We start from the raw sequence: 24,406 nt of genomic DNA, 5'->3' as shown, positions 1-24,406 counted from the left end.
ATCAACAGGTTCATTTCGAGGTTATCCATCACCTGTGCTCCAATTTTCAAGCTACTGAAGAAGAATCAGCCAGTCAGGTGGAATGAGGACTGCCAGAAAGCCTTTGATCACATAAAGAAATACCTAATGAATCCACCAGTGCTTAGTTCACCTAGACCAGGAGAACCTTTGATCTTGTATCTGTCTGTAGAAGATGCAGGAGTTGGAGCAATGTTGGTACAGCCGGATGCCGCTGGAGTAGAAAAGGCTATCTACTATATTAGCAAGAAACTACTGCCTATAGAGGAGAAGTACAATCTGATAGAGAAAACATGCATGGCAGTAGTATGGTCAATAAAGAAGTTAAGGCCTTACTTTGATTCCTTCAAGGTCACTTTTGTCTCCAAAATTGATCCTCTGAAGTATTTGCAGAGAACGCCTACTCTAGAGGGACGGCTGTCTAAATGGTTAATTTAGATGTCTAGTGTGGATGTGGACTTTGTAACGAAGAAAACGGTCAAAGGGCAGGCTGTAGCAGAATTCCTGGCAGAGAACCCAATTACAAGCGATGAACCTTGGGAATTGGAATTTCCAGATGAGCACCTACTATGTGTCGAAACAAGAGCTTGGAAATTGTACTTTGATGGATCAGCCAACAGAAATGGAGCCGGAGCTGGTATTGTAATTGAAGCACCTAATGGCGAGGTTACCACGATGTGCAAGGGACTGCTGTTCCTGGTCACTAACAATATGGCTGAATATGAAGCATGTATCATGGGGATGGAAGCTCTCCTTGCAGCCGGCGCTAAGGAGGTTGAGGTAATAGGGGATTCTTTAGTGGTTATTGAACATGCTAACGAGAGATGGAAAGTAGAAGAAGAAAGACTGAAGCCTTATGTTGAGTACTTGTTGAAGAAGGCAGCACTATTCGACAAGATCACTTTCACTCACATAGGAAGAACCTATAACAGAATTCCAGATGCCTTGGTAAATTTAGCATCGGCTTGGCAGGATTTGAGCAAGGTTCCGAAGAAACCGTTTATCATTACCACAGCCAATATCCCGTGCTACAAAGAACATTTTGTAAACCAGGTAGAGTTGGAGGAAGAACCCTGGTTTACGGATATTCTGAGGTATATGAAAGATGATACTTTTTTTGATGATGCGACGAAAGAAGACCGTGCAGTTCTCAGGAAAATGGCTTTGAATTATGTTCTAGCCGACGGTGAACTCTACAGGAGAGCTTGGGATGGAATGTTGTTGAGATATGTGAGTAAGAAAGAGGGAGAAGACATAATGAGGAAGGTGCATGAAGGAGTTTGCGGTACTCATTTAAGCGGCATGAGCCTAGCAAGAAAAATCATGAGGCAGGGTTATTTCTGGATACAGATGGAAGGTGACTGTGTTGAGTATGTGTGTCATTGCAAAGCTTGCCAATACCATGATAATAAAAGCCACTTACCTGCTGTTGAACTCCATCCGACAACTCCTTCTTGGCCTTTTTCTGCATGGGGTATAGACGTCATCGGCAAAATCTCACCAGCAGCATCGAACGGCCATCAGTATATATTGGTTGCAGTTGACTACTTCTCTAGATGGATTGAGGCTCAATCTTACAAAATCTTAACCGCCAAACATGTGGCTAGATTCATTGAACAGAACATTTTCTGTCGCTATGGTGTTCCCCATCACATAGTTACAGATAATGGTTCTCATTTCCAAGCAGATATTGGCCAATTGCTTTATAGATATAAGGTTGAGCATCACCATTCTTCTCCTTATCGCCCTCAGGCTAATAGCGCGGTAGAAGCTGCGAATAAGGAGATTAAAGGAATCTTGTCAAAGATGTGTGAAAGGTACAGAAGATGGGCGGAGAAACTTCCTTTCGCGCTCTGGGGGCATCGCACTACATTCAAATCAGTAAACGGAGCCTCCCCTTTCGAACTAGTATACGGAATGGAGGCAGTGTTACCGATAGAGCTCGAAAAGAAGTCTCTCAGGGTGTTGGTAGAAGCTGGTCTGACCGAAGAGAAATGGGTCAAGAAAAGATATGAAGATTTGGTGCTCCTAGATGGAAGAAGATTGAATGCTCGATTCCAGGATCAGATGAGAAAAAGAAGGATCGCTCGTTTCTACAATAAACTAGTACATCCAAGGGCATTAAAGAACGGAGATTTGGTTTTGATCAGATTATTGGATCACGAAGCCCAGAATCATCCTGGTGGGAAATTTAAGCCCAACTGGCATGGCCCGTTCAGAGTTCACAAGTTATTAGCAAAAGGCGCCGTTGAATTGGTCACCATAGAAGGAGAGCTTGTCAAACGAATTGTCAATCAGGATCAAATGAAGAGATTTTATGCCTGAAATGATGATTTCGATTAAAAAAAAAGAAAAGAGAGAGCTAAGTTGAAAACCCGAAAGGGCAGCTTAGACAAAAATTAAGCTTGCTAGGTTGAAAACCCGAAAGGGCGGCCTAGGCAAAAGTTAGAGCATAAAAAAAAAAACAATAATAAAATTTTTGGGATCAACGTGTGGTGCTTAGTTTAAATGTAGAATCCATGCCATGCGTTCGTGATAAATTTGTGATTGGTCGCTCAACGTCATCAACTCGACTCGAGGGAGAATATGAAATCGAATAGTTAGAGCAAATGACCATTGTATTAAAATAAATTCTTTTCACTTCTGTATAATGTTGAAAAGAAGTAAGATCAATAAAGGATTTGAACTTCAAAATTTTTCTTTTTGTTCCGGGGTTGTGGTCAAAGAATGCAAGACCTTCCTCTCTGCTTATTTAAACAAAGATCGACTCATTTGGTTTAGAATGTTCCGGCTGTTAGTCCTGCCTAAACAATGAACTCTTGTAAGACATTGATCGGAGGGACGAGTACCATTTTCTCAGTGATTTCCCCAAAAAGATCAATATAAAACCATGAATAAGCCTTAGTACGCATATAGGTTCATGCATACATAAAGGAGTTACATTTGTTATTTTTGTCTGATTTATGCAGGTAATAAAATAGTCACCCCATTCTTTGTTATTTCTCAGTGCAAGCTTTTATCTTTATAGAATAATTTTTTTTTTCTTTCTCTTATGAGCTTTCATTTATTAACCCAAGGGCAGGAGGCCCAAATAATTAATGCCACAAACAATTTCGAAAGAAAAAGTTTGTTGTATGTTGTAGATTCATGTCTGCAGGAAGAAGGAATTAATAAAGACAGGATCATCGGCATCATTAATTAAAAGGAGAGCAGATACATTCAAATAAAAAGCTCATGGCCTGAGTAAAAAAAAAAAAAAAAATTTATTCTAGTGGGGCCTATCAGCAGAAGCCAATCTTCACAGAGCATGATATCATTATGGGGTAAAGAACCAGTTGGCATATGCGGGTGTCACGGTGTCTTGCATCATTCCTTCATCTAAATACACGGTGTTTCGATTTTGCCAACGGTCAGCCAAATTGGTCAATAGATGTGATGTTATCAGACCGCTCTCGAAGTTATGGACTCTGGGAACACGCTGTATCATCCTATATTGACGGCTGATCCTATCAGGAAAATATGGCATGGAACGGTCTAGACTGGCATACAACACATAGTTGAGATTCATACTTCCGGTCGTGACCAGTCTAATCCTCCACCAAGGACAAGTCCACCGAATAGTATGGTTACCACTAAAATCGAAACGTCTCCGAGACCGAGATTGAAAAATGGCAGCCCCGTAGGTCGGAATCAAGCGAGCTGGAACCGGAGGAATTAGGCTTAATTTGTCCAGAGCCTAGGATTGCAATAGCAGTGGACAACCGCGATGATGAACATTGAAGTCGACGATGTGAAGGGCAATATCCCTGACCCAACACATTGTTTCTTCCATAATCATCATAAAGACAGTATGATGGTATAATTGCATGTCACGAACAACGGTCAGAAGTCGGAAATCTCCAATTCCAGGTTGGCGATTTTTCATGGCGTACACATTCAACAGCAAGAAACAGCAAGCTCGGATCCAAGGGAGATCTAAATCAGTAGACATAACCCTGTTCAAGAAAGGTTCCAAGGGAAGGCCCTGATCCACATTTATGCCATCAGGAAGGTATACCGGACACAAGGCTGCAATCTCAGCTAGGTCATATCTAGGACCTGGCGGTAAAGCCGGAGTCTCGCCTTGATCAGGATGATGATCCATCACGGCACACATTCCCTCGTAGGTCGGAGTCACTTCAGAGTCTTCAAACCGGAAAACCATGGTGTTAGGATTAAAATGAGTAACAAGCCAAGACAAGAAACCATAGTCAGGTTTTAAGTCTTTGAAATATTTTAGCCAAACGAGCTGGTTCATAGGAGGAACTTGCCATAGATCGTCAGGAATGGATTGGACAAAGGATGAGACTTGGTTTCTGAAGGCCATGGAAAAGGATTATTCGAGAGACTGGTCTGTGTTGAATGTTGGATGTGAAGGAGGTGTGAAGTAAAACCCCCATTTATAGAAGGGTAAAGGGACTGATGAGTGAAGCATCGTCATTGTCCGATATAATGTCCACTGTTGAGGGTAGTTGGAAAGACATTCATGTATGGACTGCTCGGGTTGGTGAGCACTTAAACTCGCATTGATAAATAAGAAGGACGGTTTGTACAACGAGGAGGTTGAATCTTTATGACCGCGTTAATCGCCTTGTCAGGTAAGTACTACGATCCACTGTTATTTAGTAATTGATTTTTGTCGTATTGCATTTTAAATCCATTATTCTATCCTTTATTTATTTCATTTTTATTTCATTTATTTCATTTATAATAAATTGGTCCATGGACCACTAACAAGGTGGACCGCTTTTGTAAATAAATGGGACACCGTCCTCTTTTTCGTGTTTTTGTATTTGTGTTTTATTTTTGCAGGAACAAGACTTCACAGTTGTAAAATATAAACACACACGGTAGTATAATAAAACCAAAATATTATAAAAATGTAAATAATATCATATAAAAATAATAACATAACTGTACAGTCCTCCTAAAAATAATAAAATAATATAACATTTCTAAATGTTCAAAAAATGTCAAAAAGTGGATGAGACGCGGAGCAGGACTACCGCCGCCTACGGCTCGGACCAGCAGCAGCCGCAGGGGGTGTAGACAGCGGTGCATCGTCGGAAGAAGAGCCATCCTCATCCTCCTCGGAAGAGTCGAACGGGATGCCCTCAACCTCCAGCCTTGTCCGAAGCCGCTCTACCTCCGTTTGGCGTCGGCTCACAGTGCTAGACTAACGAGCCTGATGCCTCCGCAGTCTACCGATCTCCAGGTCCTGAAATACAAAGATGTGTAAGAAGAAAATAATAATAAGAAGGAAGAAGGACGAGACACAGGAAGACTGTACTCACCCGCTCATGAACATCAGAGTAGAGCCGACCAATGTAGGATCGGGCAAACCCGAACCGCTGGCAGATCTCCTGATACCTCTGGGCCGGCACCTGCAAACAAGAAACATCCATTAAAAAAGGGCTATTCAGGTAAAGTGCTTTTAACTTTGTAAATTCGATTTATAACTTACATGTGTAATATGCTCAGGGTCCAGCTGCACCGGAGGAGGAGCCTGTCGAAGATCAGCAGGAATGACGATGCTCGATCCCAAGCCTAGACCAGGGTCCAGCACCACCTCCATGTCCGATGGGAACGGCACGTCACCCAATACTACACCGGCCGGTCCAGCCGGAGCAGCCGCACCACCCGCCTTAGCCGCTGCCTCTGCCCGGTAGTGAGCCGCAGTCTTATGCGTCTTCCGCTCCTGCATTAAGTTACAGAGAAAATGATGGTATCAGTGATCTGAAACAGTGAAAATAGTACTGAAAGTAAATAAGGCAGAAGATCAGCAAAGTCACCTGAGTGTACTCAAGGATCTCGGGAAGCCGCGCCTGCATCCGAGAGGCGAAGTAGGAGGGGAAATCACCGATGGACAGAAAATCGTTCGCCGAGAAACCTCTGTACTCCACCTCCAAGTCCTCCCGGGTCAAACCCTCAAGGAGACACATGTGCCAAGGAGGGGCATGAGGCACCCTCCGTTGTGCTGGAGCTATCGGAGTGTCAAAAACCCTCTCTCCGAGGAAGTACCGGTCAGCCCAGTATCCCTACATCAGCAGCCTCGACCGGGTGTGCAACTCAGCCACCTCCCGGCCCGGGTAGGTCCTCCAGGCCTCGCAATCCCACGGAGTCAGGAACAGCTACAAAAGAATAAGAAATCGATAATTGTTGTGCATTTAAAATAAAAAGAGAAAGAGCTAAGCTAAGCGTTCAGGGTTTCTGTTTGTACTTACATCAGACAGCTCCCGGTAATTAAGGAAGCTCCGCCAATACTCAGGATCCTTGCTACTGGCATAAGTGTGATGGCAATGGGCCAGATAACGAGGAATCCTCCTAGACTCGACCGGAGAGTCGCCACTCGTACCGCCCGGATAGATACAGTACTCGTAGGACCATACCTACAGCAGAGAAAGAAATGACATCAATTAGTTAAACAGTGGAAAATGATAAAAAAGGAAACCGAAGAGTGAAAGAATGTTACCTCCAGAGGCCGGATGAATAGCCAGTTCGACTCACCGCTACCACGAGTCCAGACATCCAGACCGTGATAGAGATGAGCCAAACCGAGTGTGGCCTAGTCGAAGGACCCGACTTGGCTCAAATCCCGCAGACATGCCAGCACCACCGGGTCTCCCTTATTCTGGGAGGTTCATAGCAGCTGGGACGAGATGATGTAAAACAAAATTTTTTTTTTTTTTTTTTTTTTACATCCTTACTTTTTGCCTTGGAACATATGGCCCCAAACAGGATTTCATTTTATTTTGTTACAAAATTTTGTAATCTCTCACTTATTTTCAGATAATGCGAGAAATGTAAAAATACAAAGGAATCGCAACCCCCTTATATCTCCCTTTTCTTTTGGGTATTGATTCGCTATAAGTGATTGCATAATATTATTCAAAACGAATTTGAGGTCCAGTCTCAAGACCAAGGTCAAATGTCCATACCGAACATCAGCTCTTATTAATGCATGGCTGAAAAGGAAAGCGTTACATGGTGCATGAATGTCACAACATATGTACAGTTTATAACATACAGGGGAACGGGAGTTGGGAAATGCATGCCTTCCAACCTTATTTCTCCCACACACGGATTCCATTGGTATAAATTCCGACATCTGTTTCCTAGGAATTGGTCTAATCTCGACAACCAACAGGGGGTTTTGAGATTGACGATATCAACTCTCGGAAATGAATGCGGCATAACAACAGCAAATAGAACCGGGTATTTCCTTAGGGGAAGTAACTACGGCTTTCAACTACATGCATTGGCTTTAGTCTTATTGGGCTGAACAAAGTCTGGGTTCCGCAAGCAGGATTCGGGTTTTGTTGGGCCTACTCCTTTTGACGCACCTTTAAGGTACTAGGCTTGCGGTTGGTAGTAATGTTAATTCTCGGATGGATGCACCTTGTGAATACTCAAATTTTGAGACTCAAAAAGCCTGTTTTCCCGGACTGCAAACAGTCCGGCCGGACCGAAGGCTATTTTGGAAGTTCATCGGAAGTATACCAATACGGTACTCGAAACGTCCGGAAAATTACGAGGATCACGGAACTGGTCCCAGAATATTTTTTGGAGGTCTAGAACTCCCGAAAAAGCCTTTGGAGTGAAAAAAAAAAGAAAGGAGCACAGGTCGCCCTTGCAGGGCGAGCCCGCCCTTAAGGGCGGTCTAGCCCGCCCTAGCAGGGTGGGCACGCCCGCCCTAGCAGGGTGGGCACGCCCGCCCGAACTAGGCGGGTAGGCCCACCCATCAGGGCGGGCGCGCCCGCCTAGCCCGGGCGGGCAAGCCCGCCCTCGGGTCCTTTTTTCCTATAAAATCAGCCCCGATGTGACCTTTCAGGGCACTCAGTCTGTGTTGACGGACGCTCTTTCTCCCTACGCTCTTTGCGATTCTTTACTGCTTTCTTGCATTGTTTAATTTTAGTTTTATTTTATTGTTGTGATACTTGGTCACTTAAAATTAAATTAAAATTAATTCCCTTAACGAGGAGCTTAACCTGGAGTTAAGAAGCGGTCGACGATTAAATCAGGTACATGAACTAAACTCTGCCTATTTAATTTTAGCACTTCATGCATGCTTCTTTTTCTACTCCTAATAATTCTACAACTGCATAAATGCATCCATGTCATCATTAGGCAAACAAATTGCCTCAATTAAATAAGTTTAGGCTAAATGCCCGGTTAATTAATAATCGTGGTGTTAGAGCTTAAAATCCGACAATATTGGCTTAAAATATCTAGTCTATCAATGGCTATGGTATGATTGCCTTTATTTCGAACAATTTTCGGCTTAAGTCCAATTAATCAATGATTGTGGCTAAAAGGCCTTATTTAAACACGTTTCCTTGGCAATAGAATGCCTAAATTGCAAACCAATTAATCACTTTTGGTAAACAAATTGCCTATAAGTGAGATTAATCTTTTTTTAGCGACAAACCGCTTAAATCAGTATTTTGGCTAAAAGCCTTCAAATAATCACTCTTTTTGGCTAAAAGCTTTAAAATCAATCATTTTGGCGACAATCGCCTAAAATCAATCATTTTGGCAATCAAATTGCCTAAATCACTCTTTTTGGCTTAAAAGCCTTAAAATCAATCATTTTGGCGACAATCGCCTAAAATCAATCATTTTGGCAATCAAATTGCCTAAATCACTCTTTTTGGCTTAAAAGCCTTAAAATCAATCATTTTGGCGACAATCGCCTAAAATCAATCATTTTGGCAATCAAATTGCCTAAATCAATCCTTTTGGCTAAAAGCCATTAAAATCAACAATTTTGGCATCAAATGCCTAAATCAAATCAATCAGTTTTTGGCAAAATGCCTAAACAAAAATGCACAAAGCATACACACACTCATGCATAAAGCATCCCCATTCAAAGCCCTCTAAAAGAGGCCTATCGAACTACGTTGACTTTGATCTTCCATTCAAACGGAAGTACGTAGCACGTTCGGGATTTAACCCCGAGCGGCAAGTCGAAATCACATAAACATTTTTTTTTATTGGTCCAATTACTTCATTCACCTTGCAAAGCATTCATATTCATATTTTTGGTTAGTTCATCAGCATGACATAGTCTCGGGATCCACCTCGGGTTCGTAGACCATGTCTTAACATTGGGTTAATCAATCTAGTAACTAGGTTAATTAAAATTGAAGTCACTTAGGGTTTTTCCTAGTTTACCCTAAAATAATTAAACAAGGTGGCGACTCATACATCCACGTGCATTTCTACCCTTAGTCACATGCATTCACATGCCATGATGTTTTGGGGAGGGGTTCACAGTTTGGCGACTTCACTGGGGAACTACTTATGTAATCTTTTTGCATAAAAGTGGACTACAATTGTTGACTAAACTAACCTGCCCTTCTTTAGGGCATTACTTTACTATGCTTTGTTTTGCAGGGTACCTTGACATAAATCGAGTGTTCTTTCTTTAAGAATACTCGATGAGAGGAAATTTGAACTTAATTGACAAATTTGATTAAGACATTTGAATTTGTTGATCTATTTGCACGATTGAGAATCTTTTTCTCCATTGCATAAAAAAAATGAATTTCAAATGAATTTCTTCTCTCTCTGTTCAAACTTCTGAGTCTGGATAGCAAGTAGCACTGATCGGCAGGTCTCATTGATTATGTCGACGGACAGCCAAAGCGTCCTCCCTGTTACCGCAAACCACCCCTAATCCTTTTAGGGGTGGCCCATGGGTATGCGTACCGTTGGACCCACGCGAGACTCTTTGTTTCACATGTGGTTAGGTATATCCATACTCAAGGTTCAAGGGTCCCTTATAAAGCCGATTCTCTATTTGAGTCATAGCCTATAGAACCTATCCTTTAGGACTGTATGCACCCAATGATGTGAACCATGCCATTAAATAGATTATGACGTGTTGTTATGCGCATTCACGACATATCATAAACATGGGGTAAACACAAAAGAGCATGAAACACTCTTCTCATTCATGCACAGTTGGACAAAGAGTCGATCCATCTCATATCAGTTACCCTGATACGCCAACCACTGTACCTAATCTAGCTACCCTCATCCTTACAGGTGCCTACAATCCAAGTGCCAAACACGCCTACAGTACTATCACCAGCTTCACCATACTAAATGTTCAAAATGTTTTCCAAAATGGCTGAGACACGGGACAGGGCTACCGCCGCCTACGGCTCGGGCCAGCAGCCGCCTGAGGGGGTGGAGACGGTGATGCGTCATCGGAAGAGCCGTCATCGTCCTTGTCTGAAGAGTCTAGAGGGATCCCCTCTACCTCCAACCTCGTCCGAAGCCGGTCTACCTTCACCTGGAGTTAGCTTACGGCGCTAGACTGGCGAGACTGATGCCTCCGTAGTCTCCCGATCTCCAGGTCCTGTAAAATAAAGATATGTAAGAAAAGGGAAGCAAAGAATAAGGAAGTGCAAAACACAAGAAGACTATACTTACCCGCTCATGCCGCTCGGAGTAGAGCCGACCGATGAAGGATCGGGCAAACCCGAACCGCTGCACAGCTCCTAGTACCTCTGGGCCGGCACCTACAAACAAAAAATCTTCATTAAAAGGCTATTCAGGTAAAGTGCTCTTAACTTTGTAAATTCGGTTTCCAACTCACATGTGTAGTGTGCTCAGGGTCCAGCTGCACTAGAAGAGGAGCCTGCCGGAGATCAGCAGAAATAATGATGCCCGATCCCAGGCCTAGACCAGGATCCAGCACCACCTCCATACCCGGCGGGAATGGGACGTCACCCAGCACTACCCCTGCCGGTCCAGCTGGAGCAACCGCAGCCCCCGCCTCAGCTGCCACCTCTGCCCTGTAGTGAGCCGCGGTCTTGTGCGTCTTCCGCTCCTGCATTGAGTCATAGAGGAAGTAATGATATCAGTGGGTTAAACAGTGAAAAAATGATGAAAGTAAATAAGACTTAAGATCAGAAAAGTCACCTGGGTGTACTCGAGGATCTCGGGAAGCCGCGCCTGCATCCGAAAGGAGAAATAAGTAGGGAAATCGCCAGCGGACAGAAAATCATTCGCTGAGAAGCCCCTATACTCCACCTCCAGATCCTCCCGAGTCAAACCCTCCAGCAAGCACATGTGACGAGGAGGGGCATGAGGCACCTGCCGCTGTGCTGGAGCCACCGGAGTGTCGTAAACCCTCTCTCCAAGGAAGTACCGATCAGCCGAGTACTCCCGCATCAGTAGCCTCGATCGGGTGTGTAGCTCTGCCACCTCCCGGCCCGGGTAGGTCCTCCAAGCATCACAGTCCCACGGGGTCAGGAACAGCTGCAAAAGAATAGAAGAATCAGTGGTTATACAGTATAAAAGGGGGGAAGAAAGCTAAACTAAGAGTTCAGAGATTTTTGTACTTACATCGGACAGCTCCCGGTCGTTAAGGAAGCTCCTCCAGTACTCGGGATCCTCGCCACTGGCATAAGTATTGTGACAATGGGCCAAATAACAAGGGATCCGCCTAGACTCGACAGGAGTGTCACCACTCGGATCGCCTGGATAGATACGGTACTCGTAAGCCCATACCTGCAACAGAGATCACATTGATATCAATTAGTTGAACAGTTGAAAATGAAAAAGAAGAAGATGAAGAGTGAAAGATTGTTACCTCCAGAGGCTGGATGAATAGCTAGTTTGACTCACCGCTACCACGGGTCCAGACATCCAGACCGTGATAGAGATGAGCCAAAGCTAGAGTGGCCCAGTCGAAGGACCCGACCTAACTCAAATCCCTCAGACATGCTAGCACCGCCGGGTCTCCCTTATTCTAGGAGGTGCATAGCAGTTGGGACGATATAATGTAGAAGAGGTAGGACCGAGCAGCCTGGTCCCTCTCCTCTCGAGTGTATGCAGGAGCAGCAGGTCAGGCCTCCACCGGCAACTCCCTCCACGCCGCCAACCGGGTCCTGATCCTCTCGGCCCAGAACCGATAGACTACTTCGTAAGACACGCATCCCTGCGCAGTGTACCTAGTCTGTGTGGTGACACTGAGCAGAGAGCGGAATAGTTGAGCTCCTAAAGTAGCCGTCTGGTACCGAGCATCCAGTGGGGGAACCGGACCGATAAAGCGGAGCCTATAATGGCAGCGTAGTCCATCGGCGTCAGGGTCATCTCACCGAACCCAAAGACAAATGTGTGCGTGCAGTCGTTCCACCGCTCCATCAATGCGTATCGCATAGCGGGCGAAAAACGGGGCTGTATGCGGCGTAGTCCCGCAGCATAATCTCCGAAGCCGGCAGCTACAACCCGAGCTCGCATGGGTGGGTCCAGCCAGTCCCAAAATGCAAACGCATCAGTGGCTGATCCACCCGAGCGGGCCTTGCCAAGATCAACCTGTAAGAAAAATATTCAATTTTAAATAAATATTATACTAACAATTATTCATTTTTTGGCAGGAAAAATAAAAATCCAAATCTCGGTTTGAACCGCAGTTGCGTCATGCAACTACGCAGCCGCGTCACGCGTCTGCACGGTTACGTCACACAACTTCACCCAAGACGCGCACCCTGAAGCACAGCTGCGTCGCGCACCTCAGCACCTGCGCCACGCAACTCCATAGCCACGTCACGCAACTGTTCGAAGTTTGGCATTCTAAGAATAGATGCGCCACGCAACTCTACAGCTGCGCCACGCATCTCGATAGTCTCGTCACGCAACTGCTCAAGGCTTTGCCTCGTTGACGAACAGTCGCGTCACGGAACTGTTCTTCCAAGGAACAGTTGCGTGATGCAACTGTCGAAGGTACGCAGTGTTTTAAATTACGCCTAATTTCACTATGTTTGTGTTATTCTCATGCAATTTTCAGGGCAAAATCAAGTCGCCTAGAGATACCAGCAAGCAAGCATTAATAAATCAAGTTCTAACGCCATGAAAGGGGATAAATCCTAAGTTCAAGGCAGGCTAGGGTTTTCTGGCGCCTCGAACAGTTGCGTCACGCAACTGTTCACACAGGAACAGTCGCGTCACGCAACTCCTTCCTGCGTGACGCGACTATTGACGCACGCACAGACTACAAAATCTACTATTACGGATCAAAAAGCAGTAAAATCGAAGAAATTTTTTTACTTACCTCAGCCTGAAACCGTGCATCCGACTCGTCTCGTATCTCACCGGGAACTCAGTGCCCGGCAATGGGAGGAGCTGCAGTGGTCGCGTCCCTGAGGTCAGCGGGTTCCGGCCCACCATCACCGGCTCGCCGTCGAATGTCGAAATATCAGGTAACGCCCCGAGGGTCTCCATCTCCGGAGTGTAGGTGGAAGCAGGGATTTCAGAGATTTGAGACATCGTTTTCAGTTGAAAGTTCAGAGAATTCTCAATTGATTAGGGTTTGTGATAAGTAAAAATGAATTGGTTAAGAAGAAAGTTACTTATAGTAAACAGTTGGGCCCAAGCCCACTTCTCCAAGCCCAAAAAGCAACGGGCCCATTATCTTCTCTCGAGCCTAATAGGCCCATGCGGCCCATCTAAAAGCCCCTGACGGCCCATTTCAATAATTTGATGTCAGTATGCGGCTCGCAAACTTCATCAATTTTGCCTACTCACCGTATAGGGGGCAGGAACATCAAATTACCCAGATTACCCTTAGGTAAGTTTTCTTTCAACCACTGTATCACAAAGGGTATACTTGAAAATGCAGACAACAAATTTTTGTTAAATTTGTTACGCCAGAATTTTTGTTAAAATTTTTGCAAAGTGATTAAACCAATCTTTAACAATAAAATAGTGAAAAATATGCTTACAAAAGTGAATATTTTTGGTCCTAGGCCGGAATTCGGGATTCTGGACTGGGGGCAAAAGTATAATCTTTTGCCTTAATGTGAATCTTTTTCATAATTAACGCATGGGAACATGTGATATTCCAATATTTTTCTAACAACAGACAAGGTCTGTTTGTACACAGATATTGCTCTTTTTTCTTGTGAACAATTTTTCAGGCCAACCGGTGATGGTTTTTTGAAGCCGATAGGTCTTACTGATTAGTGATGGTGCATTGCGAAGCTAGTTAGAACAATTTCAAAACAGTGATGATGTGTTGCGAAGTTGTTTGAACTTCCTTCCCCAGTTAATGATGATGAATTGCGAAGTTGACTAGGGCAAAACTGACATCTTTCGGGCCGATCAAACCGAGCTTCGAGGATGTCTTTTCTGATCCAACGGGAGCCGACAAAGCCGATCAAACCGAGATGAGAAGGTGACCAGACATTCAAATCCTTCAGGCCGATCAAACTGAGCCTTGGAGGTGTCTTCAAAGCCGATCAAACCGAGCTTTGGAGTCATTTCACAGATTCAACGGGAGTCGACAAAGCCGATCAAACCGAGTTGAGAAGGTGACCAAACATTCAGATCCTTCAGGCCGATCAAACCGAGCCTCGGAGGTGTCTTCCAAGCCGATCAAACCGAGCTTTGAGGATGATTGCCAGATCGAAGGCACGTCAATGGACCACTTTAACATTAATTATTTACACAATTAATGATAAAGTGGGGGGGCAAACTGTTGACGTGTAATTTTATGTCCCCGCCTGACTCGGTGATGATATGAGGATAAGGGACAAAGAATCGCGATCAACCAGAAGTGTTTCAACCAAAATTTGAATCGAACCGGCCCAAAGGAGTCTGATCCGCGTTAGGGTTGCGTCACGCAGCTATCACCTGCGTGACGGCACTCTTAGTTGCATCACGCAACTCTAACCAGACTGACACCTCTGGCACGCGCCTGTGCAACGGTCTGCACTGTTTGTATGGATACACGACAACTGTACGAAAAGTAAGCTGCGTCACACAGCTTGAGGTTGTGTCACGCAGCTTCTACCTGCGTGACGCAGCTATGTTCTGTTGCCCTACCCATATAAATACAACATTTTATGCTAAAAACGGGGCTTTTTCACTTTTCTCTCATTTTTCTCTAAGAACTCTAACATTTTAAGTTTAGGCTTTTGATTCACGGCTAGGGTTTCTTCCCCAAGAACTCAAGTGAGTAATCTTGAGGAAGATCAAGCCATTAGATATATAGATTTAAAATCAAAAAGCACAAAAAACATAAGAAAATAAAAAGAGAGAAAAGAAAGAAAAAGAGAACGTTTGCTCTAAAAAACTTGATAACAATACTTCTGGGATCGTGAAGTAGCGTCCTTAAGCTAATCCAAGTGCATGCAATCCTCAAATCTGAGGGCTAGGTAACCACTTTAACCTCTCCTTTTCATTTCTAGTCTTTTATTTCTTAAAAATCTCATTTTCATAGCATTTAGTTGGTTTGTTATTGGTTAGACGAAATTTTTCCCATTGTTGGACCTTTCTGAGTTGAGTTTAATTATTGTTAATAAAAAGAACACGTAAAAAGAGCAGTTTGAAAGGTAGTTACGGACTAGAGCAGCTGCGTCACGCAGCTACTACCTGCGTGACGCGACTGTTCATATCCAAAAGACCTTAACCTGGACTAGGACCACCCGCGTGATGCAGCTATTCGTGTACTCAGTCTTTGTTTTAGTTTTTACTTTCTATTTAATATTATACTTTGAATGAATAATCAATACATATGAGGATTTCAATATTGTCACGAACGGTTCCGTGACGGAACTCCACGGTTCTGTCACGTAACTAGGAGTTCCGTCACGCGACTGTTCTTCATAGAACAGCTGCGTGACGCAACTGTCTAAAGTTCCAGGATAATAATTAGAGTTCCATCACGCGACTGTTCTTCATAGAACAGCTGCGTGACGCAACTGTTTAAAGTTTCAGGATAATAATTTAGAGCTCCGTCACGCGACTGTTCTTCATAGAACAGCTGGGTGACGCAACTGTCTTTTGGTTCCAGCATACCTTTATTTTAATTTTATATCATTAAGTAGATTTTTTTAATCTTAATTCGGAAAATGATCAATAATGGGCAAAGTGTGTTTTAATCAAACCAAATCAATTAATTTATTGTGATTATGAAATTTTAGGATTTATTATCTTATTGTTTCTTATTGATTACATTTTTAAATCTGGTTTGTGGCCCGCCTTTAACTATAAGGCAAGAGCGGGTCTTTTAATTATTTTTGCTATATTGTGGATGGATGGTGAATGTGATGATTGATTTATTATGAATGCAATGAATGATCCTAGTTGGGACGATTAATTAATTTTCTACATAGGAACTCGATTCGGTTTATTCGGGTTGGGTTTAATTGAATAATTTGGCTTTTCTAAAATAAAATCAATTAGAAATCGTAGGTTAAAAGAGGCCGGTTTTCCAGGCGTCGACTTCCAATGGGTCGATGTACCCAATTCCCTTACCTAGAATCGTACGTGGTACGCCTGACCAGTTTTTCAAATAATTGGCCTTAAATAAAAGTTGGGTTTAAATGGAGTCATTTTTTTATAAAATAAAATCGAAAACGGTCCCATTGCTGAAATAATGGGTGGCGACTCGAAATAATTTATAAGACCGATTTATCGGCACCGCGATCCCAAGAAAGATTTTTATCACCTTTTTCCGAAACAACAATAATAATAAATAAAAATAAAAAGATGTTTTCGGGATCCTTCTGGGGTTGGGATTCCGGCGAAAACAATGGTTAGCGAACATAGTGCCGGTTCCTAAGAAGGATGGAAAGGTGCGAATGTGTGTCGACTACCGGGATCTGAATAAAGCATGTCCGAAGGACGATTTTCCTTTGCCTCATATTGACTTGTTGGTTGACCGAATGGCTGGACACGAGATGGTCTCCTTGACTGATCTCGCTGTCGAGTACAATCAAATAATGATGCATTTGCCAGACAAAGAGAAGACGGCATTCATCACAGAGTGGGGAACCTACTGCTATAGGGTCATGCCTTTTGGGCTCAAAAATGCCGGGGCAACTTATCAAAGAATGGCAACAACTATCTTCCACGACATGATTCATAAAGAAGTTGAGGTGTATGTGGACGACATAGTTGTTAAATCGAAAACAGCTGGAGAACATACCACAGCACTTGAGAAGTTCTTCCTTAGGCTTCGAAAGTACAATTTAAAGCTCAACCCGGCAAAATGTCTGTTTAGAGCTACATCTGGAGTATTTCTGGGGCATATGGTCAGCCGGAAAGGCATAGAGATTGACCCTCCAAAAGCCAAAGCCATTTTGGAAATGCCAGCACCGAAGACAGAAAAGGAAGTTCGGGGTTTCCTGGGAAGGCTACAGTACATCAGCCGATTCATTAATCAATTGGCCGATACTTGTGGTCCGATCTTCAAACTACTCAGGAAAGGGGTATCCGTCGAATGGAACGAAGATTGTCAGAAAGCCTTTGATCAGGTCAAACAGTATTTACTATCTTCGCCAGTTTTGCAACCACCAAGGCTAGGAAAACCTTTGCTATTGTACCTATCAGTGACAAAAGAAGCGATGGGTGTAATGCTAGCTCAACAAGCAGAAGACATCAGGGTAGAAAATATTGTGTACTACCTTAGCAAAAGGATGCTAGACCATGAGCTGAAGTATAATAAGATAGAGAAGTTATGTCTGGCTCTAGTTTGGGCTTGTACAAAGCTGCAGCACTACCTTTCATCCTATACCACATACATTATCTCTAAATTGAACCCCTTGAAATTCCTTATGGAGAGGCCGGTTCTTGACAGTAAGATGGCTAAGTGGGTGTCAGTGCTCGCAGCCTATGACTTGAAATTTGTACAACGGAAGGCAGTAAAAGGAGGAGCCTTGGCTGACCAATTAGCGGAACTGCCCGTGGAAGACGAAATGAAAGAAGTGGAGTTTCCCGATGAAGATCTCTTGAACGTGGAAAATGACGTTTGGGAGATGTATTTTGATGGAGCTTCGAATTATCACAGAAATGGAATTGGAGTCGTGTTCAAAACTCCTTGTGGAGAATACGTCCCAATCGCAGTCAAGTTAGATTTCGACTGCACCAACAATGAAGCCGAGTATGAAGCTTGCATTAAGGGGTTAGAAGCGGCCCTGGAAAAAGAGATAAAAGTCCTTAGGGTTTTCGGGGATTCTAATTTAATAGTCTCCCAAGCTCTAAGGAAGTGGAAAATTAAGGAAGAGCGTTTGGTTCCTTACCTACAACGCTTGGACGAACTGGCTCAATAATTCGAGGATCTGTCTTTCCATTACTTGTCCCGAGCCAAGAACCAATTTGCTGATGCCCTTGCTACTTTAGCTTCCATGGTCAATGTAGAGGGTAATCAAATCATTCGACCTTTGACAGTTCGGCTACAGAAACAGCCGGCCCACATCATGAATTTGGTCGATGACAAGCCCTGGTTTTGGGATGTACAGAATTATCTTCAGAACGAGGCTTACCCGGATGGATCCTCGAAGACTGATCAACGGACATTGAGACGGTTAGCATCCGGATATTTCCTTACTGGGGGAGTTCTATATAAAAGAAGTTGGAACGATTTGCATCTAAGATGTGTAGATGAAGGGGAAGCTCAAACCATTATGGATTCCTTACACAACAGGGAGTCTGGTCCACACATGCACGGGATAGCTCTGGCTCAAAAAATCATGAACCTGGGTTATTACTGGTCAACTATGAATGCAGATTGCGTGAAGCACGCGCAGAAGTGCCATGAGTGTCAAATTTTTGCTAAGCTGCAAAAACAGCCTCCGGTCAATTTGAATCCCATTGCTTCACCCTGGCCCTTCGCAACTTGGGGCATAGATGTGATCGGAAAGATCCACCCAAAGGCTTCCAATGGTCATCAATTCATCCTGGTTGCTGTAGATTATTTCACTAAGTGGATCGAGGCAGCCTCTTATTCGATTTTGAATGCCAAGAAGGCGACACAGTTCGTTCGTACTAACATCCTTTGTCGGTACGGAATGCCATTTGAGATCATCACTGATAATGGGTCCCACTTTCAGAGTGAATTTTCTGATTTGTTGAAAGAAAAGAGAATCCAACATCATAAGTCCTCACCCTATCATCCACAAACAAATGGGGCTGTAGAGGCTGCAAATAAGGCTATAAAAGTCATTTTGCAGAAGACAGTTCAAAAGCACAAAGCTTGGCAAAAACAGTTACCGAATGCCCTATGGGGATATAGGACTTCAATCAGAATGCCCACCGGAGCAACTCCGTATTCCTTGGTATATGGTATGGAGGCAGTGCTGCCTGTTGAACTGGAAGTTCGATCAGCAAGAATCATCCGGGAAAGCCAAATCAGCGAAGCAGATTGGGTCCAGAATTACCACCTCCAACTCCTGGGTATTGATGAGAAAAGATTACAAGCAATCCACCGAACTCAGGTTTACCAGAGGAGAATGGCTAGGCATTTTAATAAGAAGGTCAAAGACCGAAGATTGGAAGAAGGTTGTTTGGTCTTGAAGGAAATTAGACTACCAGTCATAGACCCACGTGGGAAGTTTCGTCCTCATTGGGCTGGGCCCTACATTCTAAAGAGAATACTGTCCGGCGGAGCCGTCATTTTGACTGATTTAGATGGTTTGGAGTTCACGAATCCATGTAATTTAGATCAGTTAAAAAGATATTATGTGTAATTATAATCATTGCATGATGTAAAAAAGAGCTACATTAGACCTGATTCTCCTCGAAAAAAAGAAATTATGTATCGAAGATATGTAGGCAGCCCTCTTTTGGGCGCGGTCTAAACATTAATGGAAAAATCATTTCATAATTTATTCTTCTTTGTCAAAAAAAAAAAACAAAAAAAAAACAAAAAAAAAGAAAAAGAAAAACCCGATAAGTTGAAAACCCGAAAAGGGCGGCTTAGGCAAAAGTCGGGGCTTGCTAAGCTGAAAACCTGAAAGGGCAGCTCAGGCAAAAATGGGTAGCTCGCTAAGCTGAAAACCCGAAAGGGCGGCTTAGGCAAAAGTTAGAGCTTGAATAAATAAATTGGGAAATGCTTGGAAAGCCCAAAAGTCAAAACTGTAATGTCATTCTGTGAACCCCTACCCCAAATATCATAGCATATGAATGCATGTGACTAAGGGCAGAAATGCACGTGAATGTATGAGTCGCCACCTTGTTTAATTGTTTTAGGGTAAACTAGGAAAAAACCCTAAGTGACTCCAATTTTTAATTAACCTAATTATTAGATTAATTATCCCAATGTTAAGGCATGGTCTTCGAACCCAAGGTGGATCCCGAGACTATGTCATGCTGATGAACTAACCTATGGATGAATGCTTTGCAGGGTAAAATGATGTAATTGGACCACTGAAAATGTTTATGTGATTTCGACTTGCCGCTCGGGGTTAAATCCCGAACGTGCCTACGTACTTCCGTTTGAATGGAAGATCAAAGTCGACGTAGTTCGGTAGGCCTCTTTTAGAGGGCTTTGAATGGGGATGCTTTATGCATGAGTGTGTGTATGCTTTGTGCATTTTGTTTAGGCATTCTGCTTGAAAATTGATTTTTAGGCATTTGATGCCAAAAGTGTTGATTTTAATGGCTTTTAGCCAAAAAGATTAATTCAGGCAATTGTTGCCAAAAATGTTGTGATTTAGGCGATTGTCGCCAAAATGCTTGATTTAAGGCTTTTAGCCAAAAGATTGATTAATTTGAAGGCTTTTAGCCAAAAAAGGTTGATTTAGGCAATCTGTTTGCCAAAAGATGATTATTTAGGCGATTGTCGCCAAAATGATTGATTTAAGGCTTTTAGCCAAAATGAATTGATTTAGGCAATTTTTGCCAAAAGTTGATGTGATTTAGGCGATTGTCGCCAAAATGATTGTTTGAAGGCTTTTAGCCAAAAGATTGATTAATTCTAAGGCATTTTGCCAAAGCTTCTGATTTAAGCGATTTGCCGCTAAAAAGTGGTTGATCTAATTTATAGGCAATTTGTTTGCTAAAGAATTGATCGAACCGTGGGCAATTTGTTGCCAAAATGTGGTTGATTTAATTGTAGGCAATTTGTTGCCAAAACGTGATTGATTAAGGCTTTTTAGCCACAATTATTGATTAATTGGACTTAAGCCGGACTGTTCGAAATAAAGGCAATTAAACCGTAGTTATTAATTAACTAGGCTTTTTAGCCAATATTGTCGGATTTAGCATTAATACCACGATTATTAATTAACCGGGCATTTAGCTTAAATTATTTACTTGAAGCAATTTGTTTGCTTAATGATGACATGGATGCATTTATGCCGTTGTAGAGTTATTAGGAGTAGAAGAGAAGCATGTATGAAGTGCTAAAATTAAATAGGCAGAGTTTAGTTCATGTACCTGATTTAATCGTCGACCGCTTCTTAACTTCAGCTTGAAAAACTCCGGATTAAGCTCCTCGTTTGGGGAATATTAATTTAGAATTAATTTAATTTAAGTGGCCAACTATTAAAGCAAGAAAGCAATAAAAGCTAAATTAAAAATGCAGAAAAGCAGTAAAAGAAAACGCAAAGAGCGTAGGGGAGAAGGAGCGTCCGTCAACACAGACTGAGTGTGTTGAAAGGTCACACCGGGGCTGTATTTATAGGCCAAAACGGACTGTTTCGGCGGCTGCCGCCGCCGATGAGGGCGACCGCAGTCGCTGTCGCCGCCGGCGATAGCGGCTGCCGCCGCCGCTGCAGCGGCCGCCGCCGCCGCTGCAGCGGCCGACGCTCTTTCTAGTTTTACTCTCCGGAGGCTTTTCCGGGAGCTCCGGATCTCCAAAAAATATTCCAGGACCAGTTCCGCGATCCTCGCGACGTCCTGGACGTTTTAAGTACCATATTGGCATACTTCCGGTAAATTTCCAAAATGGCCTCTGGTCCGGCCGAACTGTTTGCAGTCCGGGAAAACTGGCTTTTTGAGCCTCAAAATTTGAGTATTCACACATTCTAATAAAGTCAAGCAAAAGAGTCCATAAAGTCTAAGTCCAAGAAAAAAAAGATACATCCAAAGCCAAAAGATAAATCCAAAGTCGAATTCCAAATAAAGTCAAAAGTCAAAATAGCAAAAGAAAAAAAAACAAAAGTCCAAAAAATCTAAACCCGTCGCCTACGTGGGGCAACATCCTTAATGTCGTCTTTAGGTGCTGAACCCTCTCCAACCTCGCCTGTCCGAGGAGCCATCACAATCTCCTCATCAGTCTCATCTGCATCATCGGCGCCAACCTGAGCCCAACCCTCAAGTGCACTCAGCAGTGCATTCCTCCTTGGCCTCTCAATCGACCAAACAGCAGTAATGAACCAGGTTCGGTACTCTGGAGAAGTATGAACACCAGCTGAACTGGAATAGACTTTCAAACGATCGCATATACCCAATTTCGACCTCATGTCTAATCAAAGGGGCATTGGGATCGCACCCTATAATCATGCAGAATTCCTCATAAAGAGGACACATTTACTCCATCATGGTACCAGATCAAAAACCGTGGGCCTCCGGGTCCCAAAATCTGATGCAGGCCTGTAAAAAATCCCAGTATATAACTACTCCCCTAAGGGTAGCAATAGGAGATAGACCGTACCTCCCCAAATTGATCTTTTCTACCTTGGAGAGACTCTTAGTCCAATTGTGCATGCTGTGGTTATAAAAGGGATTCATTGTTGAAAAAAGAAGAAGAAGAAACTAACTGATTTCCTAGAGAAAACTGCGTTTTTGGCTCAAATTTCGAGAGGGAATGAGTGGAGTCTGGAAAAACGGTGTGTTTATAGAAAAACGCGCCTGGAGGCGGCTGCTCCCGCCTGTGGAGGCAGCTGCTACCGCCAGTGGAGGCAGCTGCTCCCGCCATCGGAGGCGGCTGCGCCCGCCATCGGAGGCAGCTGCTCCCGCTGCTGACGGCACCTGCTCCCACCGTCGGAGGCACTTGATAGGCTTCTGGACGCCTTCTGGACGCGTTCGATTTTTGCCTTCAAAATTTGTTTTTTCAGACAACCACCGACTCCCATAAATCATTTTTTATGGTTGCCGATGGGGGGCAACTGTGAATACTCAAATTTTGAGGCTCAAAAAGCCTGTTTTCCTGGTCTGCAAACAGTCCAGCCGAACCGGAGGCCATTCGGAAAGTTCACCGAAAGTATGCCAATATGGTACTTGAAGAGTCCAGAAAATTACGAGGATCGCGGAACTGGTCCCGAAATATTTTTTGGAGGTACAGAACTCCCGAAAAAATCTTTGGAACGAAAAACTAGCGAGTGGACAGGATAGGGCAGCAGCGCCTGCTGTCCACGACGGCAGCGCCCGCCGTCCATGGTGGCAGCAGCCGCCCTCCAGCCTGGTTTTTCCTATAAATATAGCCCTGAATCGACAGTTTTACTGACTCGGTCTGTGTTGACGGACGCTCTCTTCTCTCCTACGCTCCTTGCGGTTCTTCTATTGCTTTTCTGCATTTAGTGTAGGCTTTTATTACTCTGCTGTTGTGATATTTGGTCACTTAATTGAATTAATTTTAATTAGTATTCCCCAAATGATGAGCTTAATCTGGAATTTTCAAACTGAAGCTAAGAAGCGGCCGCCGATTAACTCAGGTAATAACGAAACTCTGCCCATTTAATTTCAGCATTTTGTGCATATTCTCTTCTACTCTAAATTCTAATTGAATAATTAAATAACTACATTCACACCATCGTCATTTTGGCAGCAAATTGCCTTAAGTAAATAAGTTTAGGCTAAAGTGCCCGGTTAATCAATAATCGTGGTATTAATGCTTAACTCCGAACATATTGGCTAAAGTGTCTAGTTAATTAATAACTACGGTGTAATTGCCTTTATTTCGAACAGTTCGGCTAAAAGTCCAATTAATCAATAATTGTGGCTAAAAGCCTTAATCAATCACATTTTTGGCAACAAATTGCCTACAGTTTAATCAATTACGTTTTTGGCAACAAATTGCTTACAGTTTAATCAATCACGTTTTGGCAACAAATTGCCTACGGTTTAGTCAATCGCTTTTGGCAACAAATTGCCTACAATTCAAATAACTACTTTTTAGCGAAAAATTGCTTGAATCGACGTTTTGGTAATAAATTGCCTCAAATAATCAATCAACTTTTTTTGGCGACAAATCGCCCAAATATCACTTTTTCTTAGGCAATAAATTGCCTAAATTACATATCATCTTTTGGCACGAATGCCTTAATCATTTTGGCGACAAATCGCCCAAAAAAACCCCTTTGGCATAAATGCCCTTAATCAATCACTCTGGCGACAAATCGCCTAACCAATCTTTGGCAACAAATTGCCTAATCAAATATCAACTTTTGGTACAAATACCTTAATCAATCATTTTGGCGATAAATAGCCCAAACATCAATTTTTGGCAATAAATTGCCCAATCAAACACCTTTTGGCAACAAATGCCTAAAACAAAAAATCAATCAATCTTTGGCAAAAATGCCTAAAGAATGCACGAAGCATGCACACACTCATGCATGAAGCATACCCCTTCAAAATGCCTTTGAATAGGCTTTATCGAACTACGTCG

This window comes from Jatropha curcas, chromosome 4 (genome assembly GCF_041381405.1).
Source record: "Jatropha curcas cultivar XTBG-Jc1 chromosome 4, XTBG_Jcur_1.0, whole genome shotgun sequence".
Lineage (NCBI taxonomy): Eukaryota > Viridiplantae > Streptophyta > Magnoliopsida > Malpighiales > Euphorbiaceae > Jatropha > Jatropha curcas.
Note: the sequence above shows the minus strand (reverse complement) of the source record.